Raw genomic sequence first — 20725 nt, forward strand, 5'->3', positions numbered from 1 at the left:
GGGCGCCTGAGTGGCTCAGTGGGTTAAGCATCTGTCTTTGGCTCAGGTCATGATCCAGGAGTCCAGGATGGAGTCCTGCATAGGGTTCCCTGCTCAGTAGGAAGTCTGCTTCTTCCTCTGCCCCTTACCCCACTCCTTCTCTGTCAAATAAATAAAGGAAACCTTTTAAAAAAGGAGAATTTGTATCTTGTTTTGTACAATTTTAAGTATGTAAAGAACGCACTTATAGAAAAGTCAGAACACAAGTATTAAGAATGGTTGTAAGTGGTAGGAGTATGAGATTTTTTTCCCTCCTACATTTGTGTACAGTCCACATTTAAAAATATTTTCATTATAAACGTATTATTTTATAGCTAAAAGTATCCAAAACTATGCCTACTTGTTATTACTGCTTTCAGGGAAACACTTATCAACTGAAATCTCTTGATTTCCTATCTTCCCTCAGCCTCAATTAGGTGTAATAAAAAATATATGTCTAAAATGTGTTTTTAGACCTGTCTGCATTATTGCTGCTGCTAGGGAAAGTCTGGTAAACTAACAGTTATGAAGTGTTACAGCCCTAACTTGACATACACATACAATTAAATTAGTCTTAGTGTCAACTTTCAAAAAAAGACTTAATTATATTGCAGTGTGGTTATCTTCTGCAAGGTTTATTTGCAGTAAAGGGGTGAGGGCTGTTTTATAAATTTCCACATAATGGATGTCACTCAATATTTCACAAAACAAAACCAGTCATTGATTCGGTATAATTTCACCTGAATAAAACCAGGGGCCAAAAGCAGAGAAATCAGGCCAAACCAGATTTGACAGAGGAGACAATTCAGTCAAAAATGCAAATCCCCAAGCCCTCTTTTCAAATATTGGTAATTTTTGCACACTGTGGATATTTTATAAGCTTGTGTACTTGAGCATTTTAATACCCTTTTTTCCTGACAGTTGGTGGATTTTTGCTTTATTGTACTCATCATTAGTTCATAGTTTTTAGCCTCTATTCTTTATGAATAATAAAACTTCAGAAATAACCTGAAAATGTCTGATCGGTTAAATAAATTATGGTCTTCAAAACAGCATGTATTCCATATATAAAACTTATTTTTAAAAATTGAAAGAATGATTAGGCATGTCTGAGTGGTGCAAAGTTGGTTTTGGCTCAGATCTGATCTCAAGGGTGTAAGACTGAGTCCAGGGACAGGCTCCATGCAGAGTCTGCTTGGATTTCTCTCTCCTTTTCCCTCTGACCCTCTCCCCCTACTAAAATAAATAAATCTTTTTAAAAAGTTTTTTTTTTTAATTGAATGATTGGAAACAGTCATTTAAGCCAGTTTGCAAAAATCTGTAAGTATTACTAACAATCCCAAGTACTATAAAATTCTAATCCTATATTTTCTTTTTTAAAAAATTTACATTAGTGCTTTTTCCCCCTAATTCCAAAAGCTATATATTACACACTTTGGAATTACTTCTAGGAACTTGTCTAAAGATACCTGCACACGCGTGAAAAGATTGTTTTCCAAATCTACTCATCAGAATTTTTGGGCAATAGATGCATTTTGAAATTCAGAGTTTTGACTTTCAGAAAACCTGTATACAGGTATAGCATATTTTAGGTCCCATAGCTCACCACTACCCCCTTGCTGGATCTGGGAAACATTAGATACTCAAACATTGATACATCTGAATCAGACATATGAAAATATTCACACCACTTTAGGTAAATAAAGACTATAAAGAGCTTTGGTCAGTTCAAGAAGTATTTAGGCACCAAGGGTTACTGAGGGGAGGAGGGGAGGGAGCATAGGCGAAGAGGAGGAGGGGAGGAGGAACAGACAGGATGAGAGGGCCTTTAGTTTTTGGAAGTTTAGTTTTTGAAAATACAGATGTGATTCCAGACTTGTAAGACTGTCCATCAAGATGGGACTAGTTACATTATAAACACATTTTAGTTGTACAATAAAATACTACTGTACCATCATACCATGTTAGGTGAAAAAATTGCAAAATGGTGTTACATATATAGCATGATTCTTTGCTGTGGGGGAAAAACTATGCTGTGTATGTAAACAAATTACATACTTACTGGAAAGGTGATACTACATGGAACATTTACTTTCTACTTTTTTTGTATTGAAAAAATAAGAGCATGTTTTGATTTTACTGCTAAAAAGACAAAGACAATTATTCATTCAAGGGTATTTAATGTTTATTCTAGGAAATACTGTAGGGATACCACAGTTTAAAAAATGTCACTTCCCTCACAGAGGTTCCATTCGGCTAACTATGTAAAACAACAATAATAAAATGATTAAAGTTATTATGAAGAAAAATAAAACAGGATGGGGCAAGAGTAACAGGAGGATTATTCAAACTAGATCTCTAGGCTTATGAGATAACAGTCTATTTAAACATTTCACATTGAATACTCTTCATCAGAAAAAAAAAATCACTATCATCAAGTCAAAGGTATATCAAGAACATCTATGTTCCAACCTGCTGAGACCCAATTAATGTAAATAGCTTCTAGAAATCTGTACAAATACAACTTTTAAAAACTTTAAAAAAGAAATTCCACTGGAAATGCTCCAATAAATAATGGATTTTTGCCTTTGAGATTTTTTACATTTTTAATAGACCAAAAATAATGCATGTTTAATATTCTAATTATAATCATTATAATGGACTTTTAATTGATCACACCAGTGCTATCTTCTAAGATGTTTAACCCACATGAGACTTTTAAGAAAAGGTTAAAGACACAATATTATAATGATAGGAAGAATAAAAACAAAGGCATTATGTGGGAACAAAAAGGTTGAAGGTAGCAAATAGCTAACAAGGATTTAGAATTCAATTAGACTTTCAACGCAGGAATTTCATCATTGAATCCTAATAGGTAGAATAGAAACTATGGATATAGAAAATTTCAAAAACTGTACCCCAAGGTTAATGACAACCAAGTGACCAAACTCAAGCAATACTCCAAGGTTAAATACATAGTAACTGCTATACTCACTGCTAAAAGCCTGGAAGGTAAGGCAAATACATGGACGGCCAACATAGAAGACAGAATTATTTCTGGTCTTCCGTTCTGTGCAGAATTTGGCTCGGAAATGCTAAGGAAGGTAGCAGAAGAGAAAACTGGCTCCTATTCTCAAGGGATTTTTTGGTTAAGTAACTGCCCCTCCCGCCCCCGCATCTTTCCAACCAGAAGTGACTTAAAAAAGACCAAAGAACAATGAAAACAACTTTCATAAATTAGATTAGAGCCTGAAATAACATTTGAAGTTTAATAAAACCATATACCTGAAAGAAGTAAAACTGAAAGGAAAATTTGAATAATGAACATAAAATGGGAGGAAAAAAGACTAGAGAGAGATATATATAGAAATAGATGTATATTAAAACATACGTAACAGGACTTTTAAAAGTCTAGATAAATAGATGAAAACTGAAAACGTTTTAAAAAAAAAAAAAATTTAAATAGTCTTTAAAAATGCCAAGCTCTCCTGGGTGTTGTTTGGAAGTGCTGAATCACTATACTGTACACCTGAAACTAATATTACACTGTATGTTAACAAAACTGGAATTTAAATATTTTTAAAGACTAAAAATGCCAAGCTTCACATATTGATAGTGGATAGAAAATCAGTGAAGTAGTTATCCTATTCAGTTTAGCACTGGTCTGTCCTTGGGAGTAAACTATGGTCAGAATTATTTTCTACAGAGTGAAGCAGATTTAGAAAAGCACAGGATGATTAAAAGCACTGTCTCTAAACCTGAACATGATGCCACGAAGTAGCCAGGAAACACTATAAACTCAATGCTCAATTAGCATCAGGAAGCTGAAAGATGTAATTCCAAACTTAATCTTATTTCCATTAAATCTAATTTTCATTGATGAGCCCTCACAAAAGTATTTGACTATAAATAATTTTTTGAAACTGTTTTTTTTTAAATAAACTTATGTTATCAAAAACCTATATTAAAAAATTGAAACAAAGTAACAGGCTGAAAAAAAACAAAGTAACAGGCTGGAAAAAATCTTTTTCCCACTTTTTTTTTTTTTTTTAAGATTTTATTTATTTATTCATGAGAGACACAAGGAGAGAGAGAGAGAGAAAGAGGCAGAGACACAGGCAGAAGGAGAAGCAGGCTCCATTCAGGGAGCCTGACGCGGGACTCGATCCCGGGTCTCCAGGATCAGGCCCAGGGGCTGAAGAGGCAGGCACTAAACCGCTGAGCCACCCAGGGATCCCCCCACTTTGGTTTGTTTTATGTTGTTTTTGCTTTTAACACCTCCCGTTGTAGCATAATCTGCAGCAATATTAGGAGATTAGGAGCCCATTTCCAAAGCTTAAACTGAGTAAGACCAAAAATCACATTCTGGTTAATATGTATCTATACTTCAGAGGCACATTTTAAGAATGTCAAAAAGGATTATGGGTTGATGAGGAGCATCTGAAAGAAAAGAGTGAATTCCATCCAAGGGGTTCACCGGATAAATAAATTCTTAGTTATTATCTCAGCTTCCAACTCCCTCCTCTGCTCACTGACAATCACTCCAGGTCCTATCCATTTTAATTCTCCACCCATCTACTTAGGTCTGCTCTCTCCAGCTTAGTTCAGGTCATGAATATCCTGACTTACAAAGGGCGGGATACCAATAGCCACAATAAACTGTAAATGGATTATATCCATCCACCAAAAAGATACATAAAAAATCATGTTTCAAATACAAAGCAGGCTGATATAGTGCTAGAAATATGGGGCACCGCTAGTATTTTGTACTATCAGAGCACGAAGTGAAAATATTGAGACAACGGTTCACTAAGAAGTTCACTAAGAAGTCACAAACAATCTTGCCCAAGAGAAAGTGAGGCACCACCATCCCTGCAGGGGAAGGATTCACCAGCACTGGCTATTTGGTGCAGCCCTCCCTCCCTCCCTCTCTGGTTTCGTTCCCGGTCCACTTCCTGTTTTACTGGTTTCTTGAAAGCCCTTAAATGGCTATCTATGGCCAAAATCCATTGCTTATTTTGACTTAAAAAAAAAAAAAAAAAGTACAACAGAACATTTCAAACATGTTCTACTGAAAGTGGAGAGAACAGTGTAGGGAACCTTATCAGTTACAACAAATGTCACAGGAAATCTTTTTCACCATCCCCCAACCCTGGATTTTTTTGAAGCAATCCCAGATATCTCTTCATCTCATCCGTACAAACTTCAGTCTGCCTCTTTTAAGATAAAGGTTCTCTTTAAAACAAAACAGCTTACTGCCATTCCCAAAGCTAAACAAGATTAACATAATTTCCATAATAACAAATACCCAGTCAGGTGACCTTTCTCCTGTAATCTACATTTTTTTTCCCCAGACTGCTTCTCAGAGGGTGTGTCTTCTGACATTTGACATTGCTCACAAGGACCTTTATAATCTGGCCTCTGCCTTCCTGTACAGGCTCAGCTTTTGAGATTTTTTTTTTCCTTTCCTTAAATCTTGTGCTTCTAAGTGACATTTACTTACCTTCTGTTCCCCTTCACACACCATATCCTCTCTTATCAGGCCTTTATATAGTTTTTGTTTTTTTGTTTGTTTGTTTGTTTTTTAGTAGCCTAAACCTCCTTTTCACCTCTACCCTCTTGCTTACCTACCTGCCTCTCCTGTGCCATGTCTCAGAGCTTTGATGGCATTTCCTCCAAGAAACCTTTCTTGCTATAATTCCTGGACTCAGAAATGAACTGTCAAATACAACACCCTGGCCCAGTGAGGTTACAAAGCCATCTCTCCTCTCCCCAAGTCCCCATTTAAAAACAAATGCCAATTTATAACTTCTGGCTTGTTTAGCAATTAACCTTTCCCCTGTGGTTCTTTGGGTCTAATATTTCCACAGTTTGGCTACTATTCTTCACATAGGCCTTTTGACTTATGTGTTCATGCACAATTATTATGCAAACTCATCATAAATGGTGTTCTATAGAAACATCAGATTTTAGTTCAAAGTTTGTCAATGATAAGAAAACCCACAGCATTTTATTTAAACATTATATGTAATAACCATAAAGCTTTTCAAATGTGAATTATTTATTTAGCAAATATCTGGGTGTAATAAAGACAGAGACAAAGGTGCTAGTAGGTAAAGAAGACCTTAACTCTAAAGAAAAGGCTCTGGAATCCTGACTGTTACAGGAGCTGAAAACGGCTCCACTTTATTCTGAAAGTGGCACCAACTCCTAAAAACAAAAATGCACTTATCAGGGACATTCCTGTTCTTCAGCAGATAATTGCCTAAGTAAACAGACTTTCTCTGCAGAGATTTTCACCAAAGTGCAAGCAGAAAACTGTATTTAAGTATCAATGGTTAAGGAGTTTTCTAGGAAATGTTGTTTGACCACTTGGTGCAGCTTTTCTTACCTATGAAAATAAGATCATACATAATGATTAGGTAAAAGTGAACATTTCTCTAGGGCCTTAACAATCCAATTTGTACTATGTTTTTGGCTTTGTATTATTTTAAGAAAGCTTTTTTTGGGGGGAAAGTTTTACAAATATACACTTTAAACAATGTTATCAACATTACGATCATGCAAAGCTAGCTAGCTGGGATTTACCACTATTAGGCTTGATTCTCTCTGCCAATAAAATTAGTTAATTCATATTTTAGCTAACACTAGGTTGGAATATTTAAGTGTTTAAAATTTTTTGAATCGGTATCCTATTAATGATTAAAATTTATATGACCTACATTTAAGAATAAGAGCTGCAGCTAACATTCATAATAGTATTTACTATCAGCCAAACACTATTCCAAATGCTTTACTTATATTATGTAATCTTCATCACAACTATGAGATAGATATTATTACTACCCATATTTTATAAGCAAACACAGTAAAGTGAAGTGAATTGCCCAAAGTCACCAGCTACTAAGCACTTAGTGGATACTTAGCATTTGGTACTTTGGTGGTTCTAATTCCATAGGTCACTTTACCACTTTTTGAGGAAAGAAAACATCTGCAAATGAGCACATGGCTTCAGGATGAATTCTTGCAGCAAATTAAAGGAAATGTGACAGCACACTCCCACTTAATCCAAGGAGTCAACCTCAAGATCAGTGGACTCTCATAGGCAGATCTGCTGTGCTGCTTCCTCTTGACACAGAGTGAGAATGTTCCAGAGTCAACAGGGAAGACGTGACGTTAACTTTACTGTTATGACTCCCAGACTGGATCAACTCACCTCTCCCAACTTTTCCTTTTTTTTTTTTTTTTTTAAAGATTTTATTTATTCATTCATGAGAGACACACATGGGGAGAGGCAGGGAGAGACAGAGGCAGAGGGAGAAGCAGGCTCCATGCTGGGAGCCCAATGTGGGACTGGATCCCAGGACTCCAGGACTCACCCTGAGCCGAAGGCAGATGCTCAACCACTGAGCCACCCAGGCATCCCCCAACTTTTCCATTTATATTCTCTTTCAGATATAGGGCACAGAAATGCTCCGGAAAAGTAGAACCAGACCAGGGTTACTTTGTTGTGCTAATAAGGACATGGCTGGGAATGAGAAAGGGGCCAGCCACACATTTTATCTGTGTTGTGAACTATACTGAGAAGAAGTACATTCCAGTGCAGAATCTCAGGGAGTCTATGTAGACATGTCTCCATGCCCCCATCTCTAACAAAAGGAGCTTTGCTTTTCTTTCTGCTTTGGAGGGGTTACCTGAAATCTCATCTGAAATCTGCGTTCCATGGCTAAAAAGTTTATAAAGTAATGTGATGGTGACATGCTGAGGCCCTGGATCAGAACAGACCAGAATCCTTATCTCTGCATTTGGCCACAAATAAGCCATGACTAACCCTGGGTACATAATGTATGAACCCTGGGTTTCAGTTTCATTTAATACAAACTCATTATTTTATTTCTAAGACCTTTTGCCATATTTAAAAAATATATCCTATAAAAAGAAAGTAAAGATGCATAGTAATCTCAACAAAGACATCTAAAAAAGGCAAAAAAGAAAAAATCAATCCTATTTCTCACATAAAGTAGGGTAAGGTAACTTACTGCTAAAGAATGAATTAACCATCACTGCTCTAAGTATTTCTCGTTAGAGGTCAGAACACCACCATGAGATTGGTCCTATGGGTAAGAAATTCATTCTGTCAAAGACATAAAAATGTCTGGTATTTTAATTTAGTTTGGTGTAGATAATTTATGGGTAACAGGTCCATGGGGGTTTATTAAGATAACGAATGACAAAAGTTTACTCAGCAACCACAGCCCCTACATGTCCTTGATAATTTCAGAAGCAAATTAAATACAGGTTGAATCTACATAGTAGTATCTTTTTTTTTTTTTAAGATTTTATTTATTTATTCATGAGATACAGAGGGGGAGAGAGAGAGAGAGAGAGAGAGAGAGAGAGAGGCAGAGACACAGGCAGAGGGAGAAGCAGGCTCCACACAGGGAGCCCAACATGGGACTCGATCCCCGGACTGCCCTGGGCCGAAGGCAGGCGCTTAACTGCTGAGCCACCCAGGGATCCCCTACATGGTAGTATCTTAAAACCCTAAAACCACCACTTGATAAGAAGTGAAGCAATCTCTTTGGTCCTCAGTTCCTTCTGCCTACCTCTCACATTCTCAAGTAAGGGACTATGTCAAATAATTGGCCATTGGCATATTACAATAAAAAATATGGTTTATCTTATATCTTTGTTTCTTATGGTCAGAAATCACATTTGTCAAAATATGCCACATGAACAGGGAAATAAATTCATGGAAGAAATATCCAGGGGCGCCTGGGTGGCTCAGTTGGTTAAGCATCTGCCTTCAGCTCAGATCATGATCCCAGAGTCCTGGGATGGAACACCGCATCAGGTTCCCTAGTGGGGAGGCTGCTTCTCCCTCTGCTGCTCCCCAGCTTGAGCTTGCTCTCTCTCTCAAGTAAATAAATAAGAAATCTTAAAAGAAAAAAAAAAGCAGAAAATGATTCATTTAAAAAAAAAAGAAAGGAAGGAAGGAAGAAACAAACAAGCACACAAACATCACTAGGTTCCATTCACTATTTAGCTGGTCTAAATGTAGTAAGAAGACTATTGGGGAGCAGGGGAGGGCTGAGGCTGAACCTTTTCCGTGCCAGGACTGAAGCCAGTTAAATAAGATCTTAACAAAGAGTTGCTAATCTCAGTTTAATTAAAGAATAAATAAGACATTAAAACTGAAGAACATAATTTTATAAGGTTGAAATGAAAGCTCACATCACATAGAACAAGTAATGGTTAATTTAGATGCAAGGTAAACAACAAAAAAACTATTGGGCAAGTTCAGAGGCCAATACCAAAAGATACAAGAGAATCAAGCATTATGTTTTATTATACTAATTGACCATTATACAGATACAGATCCAAAATTAAGAAATGTTATACAAGTTAGTATAAACTATATTTAAAGTAGTGTTTAAAAAAGGACTTTTCTAAAATATTTAAAATTGAGAAGTAAAAATACCTAAGTAACTTGAAATTGTATAATTTGATTTAAAGAGCATAACTATCCATATTCTATTAGCATTAATGTTTAATAGTACACAACTTAAAATATCAAAAAAGATTAGACTTCTCTGGTAATGGATTAGCAATCCTAGATTTTATTTTTTTTTTTCTGGGTAGCAGACTATTCCACTTTTAACCTCAGACATCACACACACACACACACACACCCCAACATTCATACATTCATATACACACATAGAAACACACATGTGTGCGCATGTGCACACACCCAGATAAGTAACTTTGGAAAAGCAGAGGATCAAGTATTAAAGCTTTGTAAAATAACAAATTCCTCCCTCAAATTTTTAGAATAAATGGAGTTAAGTGAACTCCATCAAAGTTTATTTGAACTATTTAAGTATTATTTATGGCTTCTTCTGTTTTTGAAAATAAGTTATATATGTTCAGTAATCTTCTAGGAATGATTAATACAGTTTTCCATCAAGTAACAAAGATTTCTGATAAAACATTGAAAACCCAAATTAATAGAAAGACTCTAGGTTCTTTATGAATCCCCAAATCAACATTTTACACTCAAAGTTTTTCAAGGTACGAGACTGCATATAAAACAAGGATCCTACCCTCAATACTAAATTCAGTGAGCACTACTGTGGTTTCAAGAAAAGTCAGAAAATTTTAGAGTTAAATGAGCTTTTCTCTTACTTTTTATAGAGATCCATAAGTTAACCTTAGGCACTAGGCTATTATTTTGGTAATACATCTTTATAGCTGCTGAATAAAATGGTATCAGTTACTTAGGTCGTGTCACTAACCTGAGTTTCTAAATGATTTTATCTTATTTATTTTTCTAAATAACTTTACATGAACTAATATTGTTAGCTTTTGAGATAACCTGGAGAGCCACTCCCCTAACCCCTTTCTTCCTGTTGATTTTATAGCAGCTCCTTCCTTGGGAAACACTCCCACCTGACAAAACCAGAGGGAGACTCTCTACAAGTTCAGGAAGAAGTTAAGGTTCCTCATCTTACAACTCTTCTCATAGCACTGCTGAATCACTACAGAACATCGAACATAGTCCAGGAACGGCTGTTCCATTAGCCCAAAGGGCAGTAACACTCTGTTTTCCTTCAAGAAATAAATTCAGGGGAAGTTAGGCCTTTTAAAAGATCAAGTTGGAATTAATCCCATGGCTTCCTCCCCTTACCTAAGCTTTTTCCATTTCTTTGGTACAGCTCAGCTCAGGAGGATATGCAGGTGGTGGTAGCCTACGTGGGTTACCTCCTCTGCTGGGGTGCAAGGTGCAAGGGCAGCCCACATCTGACTTGTGTCAATGTTGCTGGCCACCAGCCAAGTGCCTGGCTTCTAGGGCACTAGAGTGGCTGTGAATGAACATGTCAGCTCGCACACTCAAAGACACCAGATCTATCTCACTCCTCTCCCAAGAACCTCAGGTGTCTTTTCTTTTCTAAAGGAGTGAGTCAATAATGTAGCTGCATAATTAGGATTTCCAGTGTGCTACAAAGCCCAAAAGTTTCACCTGACTTGAGATGCTTTACTTAGCGTGACTACATTCTTTATTATAATGTATCTTACATAAGAAGGGCAATCTAGCATAAGGTGTAAGAAATAGTAAAGCAAAAACTCGTATGTTGCTTCAGAACATTATAGATGCCTCAGAAGCCCACAAGCAACCTCTGATTATATCCCTCTCCCTCTGCATAATTCTAATGTAGTTTTTGAACATATAAATAACTTACAAAGTACATAGTAATTGTTTCTTAAGGATGCTATAATTATAATTTCTTAAGGATGCTATAATTATAATTTCTATTAACTGCAGTTCTCAAAGTGATAAAAGAATAAATGAATTCTTAGAGTTCCCCTCTTTCGGTTTTCTCCTTCATTCCCTCCCCATTCTGCTCCTACCACTTAGGGAGTTGTCTGGAGGGCAGGAGGCATGGTAACACTCTGCAGAGCTTATGATAACAGACATTGGTGCTCCCCAAATATTAGTATGTTAATATGCACAACCACTCTGTGGGGTAGGCACCACCGTCACCTCCATCTGAGGCATGAGGAAGTGAAATTTAGAACACTAGTGAATGGGCAGAGGCTATGAACCCAGGCAATCTAGCTCTAAAGTTCATGCTCTTAGCCACCATGCTATGCTGTGATTCTCTGAGATCTTGGCCTATTTTTACAATTACGAATGTGCTATTTTTTCCCAAAGAGAAATGGATTTCCTTCCTCATGAATCCTTCTGGGGAGAGAGTTCGTCTTTCCTTCTTCCACCCTTCCTCCCCAGTTACCATGCAGGTAACCATCTGTTTGCCCTGTGAGGTGACTTCCTTTCAAATATTAGTCCCACCTCCTAACACCCAGCTACTCGCCCTGGGTCATCTGATGCCTTCAGTGCCTGCATGAATGATTATCCCACTCCCCAGTGACTTATAAGAGGGACATTTCCTGGAAATATTGTGGATAGACATGTCACTGTGGTGAAGTGTTCAGAGCGTCTGAATCATTCCTGTTGCCTAGTAACTTGTTTGTGTTTGGCAGGAGGAAGGTGACTCAGACACAGGTACACTCAGACACAAGGCAGATATTTATTTAGCACGACCTCCTCCAAGCCCTATAGTGCTGATTTCATGCTTAACCTCGACACTGTTCTTTCACATGTCACTGTTAGTAGAGGCTCCTTCAGTTCTTTCCAAGTCAGAAAATTCAAAATATAGTATGCTGTGCATAGCATCAGTAAATCCCTTATAGCTGAAATGCAGGCTACATTATTTTCCCTGTGGAGTTCTGTAGAAAAACTTTAATAAGACAAAAGTAATTAGAAGATTCTTACATATAAAAGTGAATTGAAATTATAGGCTGTCATGGAAGTTACCTTCCAGCCCTCTGAGAATTAGTTCATGAATTCCGTTAATATAACATATTACTAAACAGCAATGAGTCACTTATTTTCATCTCATGCTTAACAATTTTTTTCAAACAAACAGGGTTGATGCATTTGGCGCAGAACATTCTAGGCCAGAAAACCTTTTTCACTTATAAACATACCTGTCTTTTTACCTAAAAGATTTGATGATCAGATATAAGTAGCTTCAGAATTGAAGGGATTTACTTTCAAATACCAACATGAATAGAGATGTCACAATGGGCTTGAGATCACCTCGCTGATCTTTGTCTTCCAATTTAAGTTAGCATGCATGCCTACATCAGTCCAGAAACCAAACTCTCCAACAGTCATTTTGATTCCCCTGATATTTTATGGATCCACCATTTTTCCTAGTGATAACTATTTTTTAAATATTCAAAGGAAGAAAAGTGGTTTTGAAACAGCCACACACATATACACATACCAATAGTGGGTTTTTTGTTCTTCTTTTCAGCCATGCCTGCTCTAGACACAGGAAGTAAAACCCAAGAATGTACCTAAATGGTACCCATAATCTTGGTGGGGAAGTCCTGAATCCTAAATTTATTTAATGCTTATGGACTGAAGGATACAAATGTAGTTTAGGAAGTTGTCTTTTTCTTCCCTGCATGATATAATATTCATCCTAATAGAGGGGTTCCAGTATGCATGTTTTCTGTAAGACTATTGAGTCTAATATGTGGGGGCACCTGAGTGGCTCAGTCGGGTAAGCATCTGTCTTCAACTCAGGTTGTGATCTCAGGGTCCTAGACTTGAACCCTGCGTTGGGCTCTCTGCTTAGCAGGGAGTCTGTTTCTCCCTCTCCCACTGTGCTCTCTTCTCTCTCAAATAAATAAAACCTTTTTAAAAAGTCTAATACATGATATAAATTTTACTTTGTTCTTGACAGCTATAAAAGGGGTATGTAAGTGTACTTACCAAAGATTTTTATCTTAAACATATGTTAAAACTTTATTTTCTTCAACATTTTTTTGAAGGGCATATTTTAGGGAAAAAAATCTTTCCATGTCTAAAAACTTCTTGAAGTCTGCCAGACAAATTTCATAGCAGACTTAAGAAAAAGTTGCTCTCGTTATCTAGAATTGGCTAAATGGTTACAATTACTATTGGCAAGCAATATGGGGGTGAATTCCTCTCCAAAGTATTAAGTCCTTAACCATGCCTGAAGTAGGTTCTCCCAATTTAGGGTTCATAGTTGATAACTATAACATATTTGGGCTTGTGGATATAACTGAGGATAGTAGGCTCTGTTCCTAGGATTCCCAAAATAGTTATTCTTGGGAATGAAACTGCCAGCAGAAAGCTCAGGATTTAAGTTCATGAATTTGTTGCTGACCATCTGCTTCATGCAAGTTTCAGTCACAAAAGAAGAACATTCAGGGTGCCTGGGTGGTTCAGCAGTTGAGAGCCTGCCTTTTGACTCAGGGAATGATCCTGGGGTCCTGGGATTGAGTTCCCACATAGGGCTCCCCACAGGAGAGCCTATGTCTCTGCCTCTCTGTGTCTCTCATAAATAAATAAATAAAATCTTAAAGGAAGAACATTTGTTGTGGTCAGGTGAACCAAGACAGACCTTGTCCCTGTCCCCCCAGAGCTTGGGATTTAGTTTGGGAAAAAAGTAACTATAACACAGGGAGATAAACGTTTGGAGAGTTAAAAATCAAGATTCTAGAAACACACTGTAAAGGTATACCCCTTAGTTCGGGAAGGTCAGGTGAAACTTTCTAGAAGAAAGGGCCTCTCAAGTCCTATCTGAAAAGTGAAGAGGAGTCAGGCAAGGTAGGAGGTGGGATGGGGTGGGGTTATTTAAGCCAGAGAAATAGTATGTGCATAGGTTTTAAGCAACAAAGGAGAATGTGGTTTGTATGTATGGGAACAGAAGGAAAGTCAGCTTGGCTGAAATGGAGAAAGGTAGGCTCTTAAAGAACCTACCTTTTTATTATATTTGGATTTTGCCCCCAAGATAATGGGATCAGGGAGTGACATGCTCAGTTTTGTATTTTGTAAGGATTCCACTGAAGACTCCAAACACTTAGAAACCAAGGAGATGAGCATTTCTTACACTCAGCAGAAAATGATCATGTCATCCCTATACCCAAGGGTAAATGTACAAGGTTCTTTATGTAACCTATGATGTGTAGCACCACAGAGATGTTACTATGTGACCCAGGAAAACAGAGTGGTTAAAGCATTCAGCCGGTGAACACAGAGGATTCAAATTCACTCTATCAAGTTCTACCCAATACTTAACTTTGGGCAAGTCCTGAAACCCCCTACATCTCAAAATGGACTGAACAGTAGTTACTTCATAAGGTTGCTATATAAATGAGTGAGACTCTATATATGAACCAGTAAGAACAGCAGCTGCCATAATGTTATTCAATCTTAGTCATTATCATCACAAATATGCCAACCAACTGCAAGCATTAAGAACCATTGCTTTAGACTACATTTTATATTTTTAAACCATATAAACACTTTTCTTTAGAAGCCATCTGATTTCTTTAGAGAAAGTAGCTTACACAAATCTTTGTGTTTAACATTTAATCCAGTTTTCCATTTGAATACTTAAACATTTAAAATGGGATGCTAACATAATACATTGATTTAAAAATAAGCTTTATTTCAATAGTGGGGTCTTATGTCCCATTTCGACAAAGATCTGCTGTCCTAAGTGAAGTTCCTAGGACTATTTGCAGGTAAGCTTCAGAATCAGGGCATAGCTAAAATCAGACTGCCTAACTAAACTTTTATGGCCATGAGTCTAAAGGAATTTCAGTAAATCCACTTATCTAATACTCAGATTATAGGCTCAAAAAGCATTTGAGCCTAAATAGAGACATTGAGAGGACCAAAGAACCAGTTGTGGATTCACGATTAAACATAAAGCCCTCCACTATCCAGCAGCCTTCTTGCCACCTCTATTTGTTAGATGTAAATGCTAAATCACTGTCCAGAAATCTGAGGAATTATATATTTTACAACAGAACACAGACTACAAGTCAAAATATAATGCCAAAAGGTTAATTAACTGCATTCTAAAAATATGTCACTTACCACTAATACTTGTTGAGTTAGAATATTAAAATCTTTGCAAAGCTAATTGAATCAGGGTCCAAGGCCACTCCCGGTTCAATGATTCACTAGGAGGACTCGTAGGACCCTGCCTATAGTCCTACTCATGGCTATAATTGGTTACAGCAAGAGGATACAAAATCAGCAAAGCAAAAGGCACATGGGATAAATTTGAGAGGCGATCAGGAACAAGCTTCCAAAGGTCTTCTCCCACGGAAATCACATAAGTTGTGCTTCATTTCCCAGCACTGAGTTGTGACAGCACCTGTGAAATACTGTCTACCAGGGAAGCACATTAGTGACTCAGCGTCTAAAGATTCTTTGGGGCTGGTCACACAGAAACCTGCTGTTGGGCATGTACTCAAATTCCATACTCCTGGAATGCAAGCAGGTATTCAACAGAAACCTTCTTGCTTGCACAGTTTAGGCACAGCAAGCCATGCCAACAAGTGAATGGTGGGAACTCCCCTCAAATCTAAGTTCCCAGATGCCAGCCAAGACCCAAGGTTGCAAGCAGGCCTTTCTAAGGAGAGCAGTCTCAGGCCTGCTTTGTTAACTCATATGTGTATGCTGTCCTATTTCAATTAGCAATATAAAGCCAAATTATAGAAGAAAGGTCTTACTTTTAGCAGGTCACCTAGGTACATCATGAGCCTGAGAAGCACTCTTATCCTATATATCAGTATTTAACATGTAGCATTTTTAATGTGGGCAGCAACCATGGTCTTCAATCACATAATAGAAGGTTTAAGATGGCCTGTTGTACAAAACAAAACAAAACAAAAAACAAAAAAACAAAAAAAAACCCCCGAATTCTAGTCCTATTTACTTTTCTGAACATTGTCTTTTATAAAATACCACTGAAAATTCTGAACAAATAGTGTTCCTAAATTGAAACTACTCTCAGAACCACTTAGCCTACCAGATTGGTGATAAAATTCAGATCCAGATAACAGCTACCCTCACAAGTTTCCAGCCGAGATGCAAGTAAGAAAAACTCCCTCTGGGAGGCAATTTGACAAGATATCTTACCAAAAGTATACATACATGTTATGACCTGCCATTCTACTCTGCAAATTTATACACATATAATTGTGTACATGCAGAATAACATATATACAAAGTTATTTATTGCGGCATTGTTTAAGAGCAAAGGACTGGCTACAACCCAAATATCCATCAATAGGTCACTATTTAAATTGTGGTACATCCATACAATGGACTACTCTGTAACTGTTGAGGGGAAAAAAAAAAAAAAAGAATGAGGAAGCTCTCTTAGCACTGATTTGTTAAACCCTCCTACATACGTTAGGAGAAAAACATACATTGTACAGAAGTATAGTTCACTATATTCTACTTTATGAAAAGAGCAAATATGAATATAAATTGCATACAGAGAAACTTGGAAGGATGCATCAGACATTGATAACAGAGGCCGGGAGAGGGTGGTGTGGAGGCAGAATTTGGGCAGTATCTGTGAACCTGAATGACATGCTTGAAAAGTGATGCTTGTTACTTTACAAAGTCTAGGTTATATCAACTTGCTATCTTTTTGCATGTGTGTTTCATTTTAATAGGCTTCTGTATTTCTGCAGCGGTTACACTAGAGTGGAAGATTGCTTTATCTTACTTTCCAGATCGGATTTCCACTCTTTCCTTTTCATCCTGTCTGCCTGTCATCTTGAAGGGGGTTTCCCCCGGACACCTGGCAGTGAATAAAGTTCTCTATGCCTCCCTTTCCCCATTCATCTGCTGAGGAAATTTGGGAGCTTCTTAAAAGCTCCATTTCTGAAAGCAAGGATTTTGTTTTGTTCACTGCCTTATTCACAACACTGAACAGAGCGCCTGGCACGAAGAAATTGCTCAGTAAGTATTTGTTGAATAAATGAGTTCTTTTCTTCATCCAGTTTCAATGGAACAGACACTACCAGACAAAGAGGGAGATATCATGGGGGTCAAATATTCAGAAATTGTTGTCATTCCTAGTATCGGCTCTATATAGGCATTTTAATCCTAGCAACATTCCTAGAATTATTTTGAATTTTATAGAAGACAAACAAGTCTATAGAATGTTGTGCTGAACAATGACTCTTAAATATTCATAAAAAATCATTTTTAATTAACTTGGGATTACAAGACCCTGGAGTCCATCTTAGGGCTGAAGTCTTTTTAGGCAAACACCACACTTTCATAAGGTGCCCATAAGCTGTATAGAAGAAAAAATATTTTACATTAAAAATGTAACTGCTGGGGTGCCTGGGTGGTGAGGTTGGTTAAGCCTCAGACCCTTGGTTTCGGCTCAGGTCATGATCTCAGAATCATGAGACAGAGTTCCGTATGGAGCTCCACACTCAGCACAGAGTCTGCTTAAGTTTCTCTTTCCCTCTGTTACTCCCTCACCTTCCAAAATAAATGAATAAATCTTAAAAAAAAAAGTAACATCTCTTTTTATTTAAGAATAAAATTAGGGGATCCCTGGGTGGCGCAGCGGTTTGGCGCCTGCCTTTGGCCCAGGGCGCGATCCTGGAGACCCGGGATAGAATCCCACGTCGGGCTCCCGGTGCATGGAGCCTGCTTCTCCCTCTGCCTGTGTCTCTGCCCCTCTCTCTCTCTCTGTGACTATCATGAATAAATAAATAAAATATTTAAAAAAAAAAAAAGAATAAAATTATCCTTCAAATTAAATTCAAACTAGTCTAGGCAGTGAAATGAATTGCACAATATCAATCCTAAAAGAGAAAACTTCCTCCTCAGTGGGCACGGAATGGGTTTAACTACCACAACCTTTTAACCTTGGTTTAAATAACTAAAAATCAAATAACTTTGCTAGTAACCATTTCAGTAATGTGGCCAAAGAGGTGCATAGCGGACAGATGTTTCTTTGAAGATTTGTAGTGCCACCAACTTTTCTTAATGCCTGGGTGAGGCAGTTCCCAGGACTGCCTTTTGGCAGTAATGTGAAGAGGTTAGGAGGTTTTGGTATCACTTCTAGTTCTTAGTCATTTAAGGCAACAATCCAATGAGTGAGGAAACATCCACTCACCTGGATCAACATGAAATCTAAGACTCACCTAAGGAAATTCTCAGTTAAAAGATTAATTGAATGTCTTAACTGGAAAGGGAAGATAGCAGAGAAGTTGCAGGACAACTGGTAGGTAACCAGTTAGCTGATGCAAATCATGCTTATGACCTAGCACCAGGAAGCAGTGAACCTACTGTTTGCAGATGGCAGCTTGCCGAACCCCACCTTGGTTCTCGTAGCAGTTGACACCCCGTCTTGAAGCAGATCTTTTCTGTGAAGTCAGATGGGGCAGAGGATGACAGCTCTAAAAAATGAAAAAAAGCAAGAGGTTCAATAAGAAAGATGTTTTGTTGTTATGTTTTGTTGGTTTTCTGGGGATAGAGGTGAAATGAAGAGCTAATACTGTCCTCCTGGAGGAGTCACCAGGAAAACACTGACTCTACCAGGTACCGGCATTTGGAGAGAAGAAAAGCAACTCAGCCATTCATGCCACTGCCATTTACTTAATATGCACCAGACCCCGTTCAGAGGTGGAACAGATCCCCCTCCCTCATGATGCTCACATTCTATTTTTTTTAAATATTTTATTTATTTATTCATGAGAGATACACACAGAGAGACAGAGGCAGAGACACAGGCAAAGGGAGAAGCAGGCTCCATGCAAGTAGCCTGATGTGGGACTTGATCCCGGGTCTCCAGGATCACACCCTGAGCTGCAGGCGGCACTAAACAACTGCACCACCCGGGCTGCCCCGATGCTCACATTCTAATGCGGAAACAAACAGGCAGATAAACATGAAGACTGTGAGAAATGCCACCCAGAGAGGTCAATCAGAATCAGAGCAAGGCTGATGTGGCTCATGTAGCGCAAGTGGTCAGGGATGCTGAGGGGATGCTATTTAGGACAATAATAGTAGGGGATATGGGGGGTCGGGGTGGGAAACCAGGGAAGAAGAACATCGCAGGCCAAAGGGGCAGCTAGTTCAAAAGTCCTGAGGCAGGAATGAACCAGGCAGGTTTGAAGAATGGAAAGGCAGGCACTGCTAAAAGCACTCTGATCAGAGGAGCAGAGAAGCTAAGCAGAGGAGAGAGGCTGGGGTGCTGAGAGCTTTGCAGGCCAGGTGGAGGGACTGCCCACACGTAGCGCAGAGGACCCCCATGCTGCTAGGAGGTGTACACTCTGTTGGTTCCTAAGACAATGCTGGAGGATTCTCTTTGAAATACATACAGCTGCTGTAATTTTTTAATGGATTTTTTCAGACTTTATTTATAACTTGCTATTAACGATAGTATAATAATATATTCAGCTTATATTTTTTTTAAAAAAGATTTTAATTATTTGAGAGAGAGCAAGTGAGAAAGAGAGAGCACGAGCTTGGGGAGGAAGGGGCAGAGGGAGAAGGAGAAGCATACTCCCCACTGAGCAGGGAGCCTGATGTAGGACTTGATCCCAGGACTCCGGAATCATAACCTGAGCCGAAGGCAGATGCTTAACCACCTGAGCCCTCCATGCGCCCCAGTTTACAGATTTTTTTTTTCAATAGCTAACATGGTACCTTTCTAGTCAAACTTAGAATGTGTCCCCTCGTCAAAAAGAAGAATGGGAAAGGGGGGGGGGATGGTAGAATGTAAATTCATCCTAACTACTCCAAAAGCTCTATGCACACATCCTTGTGTGTCATGTTAAGAAAAGACCCATTTAAAAAAATGTCACAGTTCATGATTGATTTTAATTTGAAATATATGTACCCTGCATAACTTCATGTAAATGATATAACTTACAAAATAAAATTGTCCCCCCTGCTCTGGTTAGGGAATCACTGCACTGCTAAGGCAGCATAGCTGGGAGGTGGGGGTGGTTTATGAACAAGGGCTCTGAAACCGAACTTCACTCTCAGCACTTGTGTGACTTCAGCCAAGATACCCAACTTCTCTGTGCCTCAGTCTCTTCATCTAGATATGAGGATAACAATAGTACTAACTCTGTGGGCTCTTGAAGGGGATGAAGAGATTAATATGTACAAAGAGTTCAGTAACAGCACCTGGCATATTGTACACTACTGTTAAATAACAAAAACAGAGAAAGACAAGGGGTAATAGAATGTCCTAAGGCTTACAATGTGACAAAAACTGGCACTGAGCTGGCTGCATATTTAGCTCACTTACTTTATACAAGGTAA

At 38.2% G+C, this 20725-nt stretch overlaps 1 protein-coding gene and 1 long non-coding RNA gene across 15 annotated transcripts in view; one reads left to right on the forward strand and one right to left on the reverse strand.

The window, feature by feature from the left end:
- Positions 1–20725, reverse strand: part of SGMS2 (sphingomyelin synthase 2) — a 130704-nt gene that overhangs the window by 34702 nt on the left and 75277 nt on the right. For 7 of the 13 annotated variants that reach the window (XM_038581955.1, XM_038581956.1, XM_038581954.1 and 4 more), the window contains one exon: positions 18740–18849. The gene's annotated coding sequence lies outside the window, so the exon portion shown is untranslated. The remainder of the gene's footprint in view (positions 1–18739; positions 18850–20725) is intronic. The other 6 variants (XM_038581953.1, XM_038581949.1, XM_038581963.1 and 3 more) reach the window with 1 other exon arrangement.
- LOC102151722 overlaps positions 1–20725 on the forward strand; it is a 42108-nt gene that overhangs the window by 10905 nt on the left and 10478 nt on the right. The window lies entirely within an intron of this gene.

This window comes from Canis lupus, chromosome 32 (assembly GCF_011100685.1).
Source record: "Canis lupus familiaris isolate Mischka breed German Shepherd chromosome 32, alternate assembly UU_Cfam_GSD_1.0, whole genome shotgun sequence".
Classification (NCBI taxonomy): Eukaryota; Metazoa; Chordata; class Mammalia; order Carnivora; family Canidae; genus Canis; species Canis lupus.